We start from the raw sequence: 5,742 nt of genomic DNA on the forward strand, positions 1-5,742 counted from the left end.
GGTTCCCAGAACGCGACAGAAATTCCTACTCTTTTGCGGGGTGTGTGGGCATACTATGGAGTAATGGAGGGCATCTCAAGAGGGTAAAAGAGGGTGTCTCCCACGCTGAACCTGGGCTGGGACCAGTAGGTCCCACTGGCTCAAGGTAGCCGGAAGCTCTTCCACACACTCACCAGGCCTGGGCTAGGACTTGGTCTCTGGAAGTATAATTTTAAATTTAAGATTTTCCTTGTCTTCTTTTTACCTATATTTTTCTTTTGTCCTACCTGACTATGGCTAGGTCAGGGCAAATGGGATGCAAGGAGAAGTTGTGTGATTCTGGGATCTCCATTAGCCAGCATGGATTCTATTATGCACAGTGAAGAATCTTGACTAATATACTAATCAAAACAAAAAATACACTTTATGAGTCATCAGCTCACCCCAAATGGCCCCATCCCAATCCTAGGGTGTGTGATTCTTCCTTATCAATGCTGTAATCTTTACTTGAGATAGCTGGGAAGACTGAATTCACACTGTATGGTAATTCAGTAACTCACACAGTTAGATTCTGGGTTTGATTTTCAGTGTCATAAATTCTTTGCTACAAATGATTTTAAATTTTTTTCTAGGGCCATCTCAGAAATTTCTTGGTCATCCACTGAGCTGAGAATTTAAAACCTGAACCTTTCCTTTCTTTATATTCCCAAAGGCACTTAGAAGCCACTCCCAGTAGCTTACATGGAGGATCATCTAAGTGACTCTCATTAGAGCTACCTCCATCTGAACAAAAGATGATATCAACATAACAAAAACTATCAATGTCCCAACTTTAATAACAACTATATTCTTACTCATGATTGAAGGATGTGTGCAACCAACTGAGTGTTCCTAAAACTGAAATTAGTTGGTTAAATTGCATTGGTGGTTTTCCACTGCTATGACTAAGACTGAAGATATTTTTCAGACAAAAGCAAAGTCAACCTTCACAGTCTGGCTTATCCACCTGTCGGATCCAAACATTCAGCATCACCTGCTGCTTTGGAAAGTTTGAAATGTTCAATTGTGCTATTTCAGAGCACATTGGGACACTGTGATTTCTAGAGGAATAGATCTCGGTACATAATATAAAACATCAAGCACTTTGAAGATAACCATATGCAACAGAACAACTGTTGTTGAATTCATATCATCTTGTTTTCTGAAATTCTGTATTGTTTCTAATTTTTTATTTTTCATTCTTTAAAATGAAAAAAGAAGTGGAAAAAATCAAGGAAAGAATTAAGACATAGCCTGTACGTGTACTAGCCATCCACCTTGATGAAATCATTATGTGTTCCAAACATACTAATAAAAAAAACTCAGATATGTGTCAAACAAACAAATGTTGCTTTCGAGACACATATGTCAACAAGTCACTTGCTCTCCAGCTCTCTTTTAGAAATCAGCTTGCTATCACATTACAGAGGTTTCAGTCTTCTTTCCTGCAACTCTAAGACCAAATTTTCTAAAAGAAGACACAAGAATCCCTGAGAAGGGGTCCAAGGCTCTGGGAACAGTTGATTATTTCATATTTATTTATTTATTTATTTATTCATATTTTTTACAAAGAATATGAATTATAACTAAAACAGAATTTCACTTAACAATCTAATGTGAATTTCACAGTATTTGTTGTAATACAGTGTCATCTTCCAACCAGTTATATGCATGTAAAATTAATAGAAGAAAGGAAAAAAGAAACAAATGTATGAGAAATTAAGAGGACAAAAAGCACAAATAATTGAAAAAAGGAGATGAAACAAATTAAAGCATTAACTGCTTCTTCTTATAGATGAGCAGAAATGCACAGTACACTTGTCCAAACTCTCCTGTATACATATGCAGGTAAATCTCTCCCCCACTCCCTCTCCTGTTCTTCTCATCAACTCAATAACTCTTTCCTTTTAAATAAGTTCATTCCCTTTTACAAGTGTCTATTGTACCCTTAAGATTCCATTTTTCGCTTTCAGGTTCTCACACTAAGGAGACAATACAATGTTTGCACATATGGGTCTGGTTTATTTCACTTAAGAGTATGTTCTCTACTTGCATCCATTTATTGGCAAAAGACTCAAATATATCCTGTTTTATAGGATAAATAATACTCCATCATTTAAAAATGCCACATTTTCTTTACCCATTTTTCAGTTGATGGGTATCTGGGTTGTTTCCAGGATTTAGCTGTAACAAATTGTGCTGCTATAAACATGGCTGAGCATATATTGCTGTGGTATGATGATTTCAGTTATTCTGGAAAAATACCCAGGAAGGGAATAACTGGCTTGAATGGGATCTCCAATCCTAGCACTGTGTGTGTGTGTGTGTGTGTGTGTGTGTGTGTGTGTGTGTGTGTGTTTTAGGGAAGGGTCTACAGGGTGTTCAGGGTCTTGCTACTAGATCAGACTCATAGTGATCTGCCTGTTTAAAGCCTCCCAAGAGTGGGGCTTACAGGCGTGCACTACCATGCCCATTCTCAAGTGCCATCTCAGTACGCTCTGGGGGCAAGGCCAGTACAGGAGGCCCTGACGATCAAACCCCTGGTACCTGTGCCTGCTTGCAGGCACTTTAATATGCTGAACTATTTGGCTGGCCCTTCCAATCCTAGCTTTTGAAGGAATCACCACACTGATTTCCACAGTGATTGTACCAGTCTGCACTCCCATCAACACTACAGAAGGGTTCCTTTTTCTCCACATCCTCTCCAGCATTTATTATTGGCTGAGTTTTTGATGTTAGCCATTCTTTCTGGGGTGAGATGGAATCTCACTGTTGTTTTAATTTGCATTTCTCAAATGACCTATGATGTTGAACATTTTTCTTATATATTTACTTATCCTTTATATTTCTTCCTCTGAGAAGGGTATATTCATCTCAGATGCCCATTTTTGGATTGGGTCTTTGAATCTGAGGGGTCTGATTTTTTCAATTCTTTATATGTTCTAGATAGAAGGCCTTTGTTGGAGGGACAGTTTGCTAGAATTTTTCCCAGTTTGTTGGTTTCCTTTTTACTCTGTTGGAGATTTGCTTTGAAGTGCAGAAACTTTTCAGAAAGATAAGATCTGTTGTTGATTCTTTGAAACATTTTCCATGCAGTTTGGGTTTTGATCATGAACTCTACCATCCCTATGTCTTTAAAATTTCTACCTACATTTTTCCCCAAAATATTTAATGTTTCTGTTTTAATATTTAAACCTTTGATCCACTTTGACTGTAGCTTTGCATATGGTGATAAGTATGAGTCTAGTTTTAGCCTTCAGCATGTGAAAACCCAGTTTTTTCAGCACCATTTATTAAACAGGCTATCTTTCTTCCTGTGAGCCTGTTTGGTCCCTTGATCAAAGATAAGGTGGCTGAGTGGGTTTGCATCATCTAATCTGTTCCACTGATCCTCAGGTCTGTCTATGCCAGTATCATGCTGATTTTATTGAAGTAGCTTTATAGTGTAACTTCAGGTCAGGGATTTTGATACCCCCTGCTCTTACTTTGTTTCCCCATATTTCTTTTGATGTTCTGGGTCTCTTCTGGTTCCAAATGAATTTGAGAAAAGTTTTCTGTACCTCTGTTAGGTATACTAATGGTATTTTAATTGGTATTGCATTGAATCTGTATAGCAATTTTGAGAGTATGGCCATTTTCAAAATATTGGTTCTTCCTGTCCAGGAGCATGGAATGTTTTTCCATTTTCTCAGATCCTGTTCAATCTCTTTCCTCAGAGTACCATAATTTTTACTGTATAAATCTTTTATGTCCTGTGTGAGACTGACTCCTAAGTATTTCATTTTTTGGATGCTGTTGTGAATGGCCAGCTTTCCTCAATTTCTCTCTCAGTGTGTTTATTCTTTGAGTTCAAAAATGCTACTGATTTTTGGGTGGTGACTTTATATTCTGCTACATTGCTGAATTTGGTTACTAAATCTGTAAGACTCTTGGAGTTTTTTGGTGTTGAACCATTCCTGCTTTCTGGGAATGAGTCCCACTTGGTCACATTGTATAATCTTTTTGATGATTTGGGGCATGCTGTTTGCTAATATTTTATTGAGAATTTTTGTGTCTATATTCATCAGAGAGATTGACCGATAGTTCTCTTTTTTAGCTGGACCTTTCTCTGGTTTTGAAATCAGAGTAATACTTGCCTCCAGGAATGAGTTTGCTTCCCTTTCAATTTCACCAAAGAATTTGAGAAAAATTGGCATTAAATCTTCTCTAAATTTCTTGTAGAATTCTGCTATGACTCTATCAGGACCTGGGCTTTTCTTTACTGGTAGGTTTGTATTAGATTTTCAATATCATTTCTCATTATTGGGTTATTCTAAGTTTGCATCTTCTAGACTCAGCTTTGACATTTAACATGTACCTTGGAAACTGTCCATTTCCACTGTGTTTTCCATCCTGTGAGAGTAAAGATTTTGGAAGTAGGTGTTAATGATCTTCTGAATTTCTCAAGGGTCTGTAGTGATTTCTCCCATTTCATTTTTTATTGCATGATTTGGGGTTTTCGTTTTTCTGATTAGGTTGGCTAGGGGTTTATCAACTTTATTCTTTCAAATAATCAAATCTTTGATTCATTTATTCTTCCTATTGTTTTCTTTGTCTCCAATGCATTAATTTCTTCTCTTATCTTTATGATTTTCTGCCTTCTTTGGGCTTTGAGCTTGACTTGCTCTTCTTTTTCCAGGAGCTTGACATGCCCTATAAGATCATTTATTTGGGCTTGTTATGTTTTCCTAATGTGTGAGTTTACCTCTAAAAATTTTCCTCTTAGACAGCTTTCATTGTATCCCATAGGTTTCAGTAAGATATATCTGCAATTTCATTTGATTGTAAATATTTTTAATTTCTTCTTTAATTTCATCTGTGATCCACTGTTTGTTTAGTTGATTGTTATTTAATTTCCATGTGTTTATAGTATTTTTATAGTTTCTTTTGGCAATAATTTCCAATTTTACTCCACTGTGCATGGGATTTCAGTTGCTCTGCATTTACTTAAGAGTGCTCTGTGTGCGAGTATGTGTTCTATCTTGAAGACTGTCCCATGTGCAGCTAAGAATGTGTATTCTGTAGTTGCTGGGTAAAACACTCTGTAAAGGCCTAGCAAGTCTATTTCTTCACAAGTTTGGTTTAATTCTGCTATTTCTTTGCTGATTTTTTGCCTACTTGATCTATCCCTTTGTGACAGTGGCATGTTAAATTCGCCCATTACTACTGTACACTTGCTCATTTGATTTTTCATATCTGCTAAAATTTGTCTTATACTGCTCACTTTGGCAGCACATATACTAAAATTGGAATGATACAGAGAAGATTAGCATGGCCCCTGCGTAAGGATGACACGCAAATTCATGAAGCATTCCATATTTTTGGAAACAACCAAAATGCCCATCACCTGAGGAATGGTTGAAAAAGATGGGGTATTTTTACACAATGGAGTATTACTCAGCTATAAAGAATGATAAACTCGAAGCCTTTATATTGCAGTGGATGCCACTTGAACATATTCTCATAAGTAAAATAAACCAGACACGTGTAAATATCATATAGTTTCCCTAGTATAAGAACTCAAAAGAAGAAATACAAATAGAAAAGTATAATACAAGTAAAAGGAAAGCAGGATCTCGAGGACTAACTAAGAGAGGGAAAGGAGAAGAGCTAGGAAACATGACAATGTCAAGCCATACAGTTATATGTAGAAGATGGGCAAGGCAATGATCCTGAGAATCTCCA

The 5,742-nt window shown here is 36.7% G+C and overlaps 1 long non-coding RNA gene and 1 other non-coding gene across 2 annotated transcripts in view; one reads left to right on the forward strand and one right to left on the reverse strand.

The window, feature by feature from the left end:
- Positions 1-3,710: 3,710 nt before the first annotated feature.
- LOC111815847 overlaps positions 3,711-5,742 on the reverse strand; it is a 4,494-nt gene continuing 2,462 nt past the window's right edge. Inside the window, exon 5 of the long non-coding RNA XR_002820466.1 lies at positions 3,711-3,784. This is a non-coding gene — a long non-coding RNA (uncharacterized LOC111815847). The remainder of the gene's footprint in view (positions 3,785-5,742) is intronic.
- On the forward strand, positions 5,274-5,380 carry LOC111815859. Its single transcript, XR_002820479.1, has one exon. It is a non-coding gene; the product is annotated as a U6 spliceosomal RNA (small nuclear RNA).

Source organism: Octodon degus, unplaced genomic scaffold, assembly GCF_000260255.1.
Source record: "Octodon degus isolate 3935 unplaced genomic scaffold, OctDeg1.0 scaffold00022, whole genome shotgun sequence".
Lineage (NCBI taxonomy): Eukaryota > Metazoa > Chordata > Mammalia > Rodentia > Octodontidae > Octodon > Octodon degus.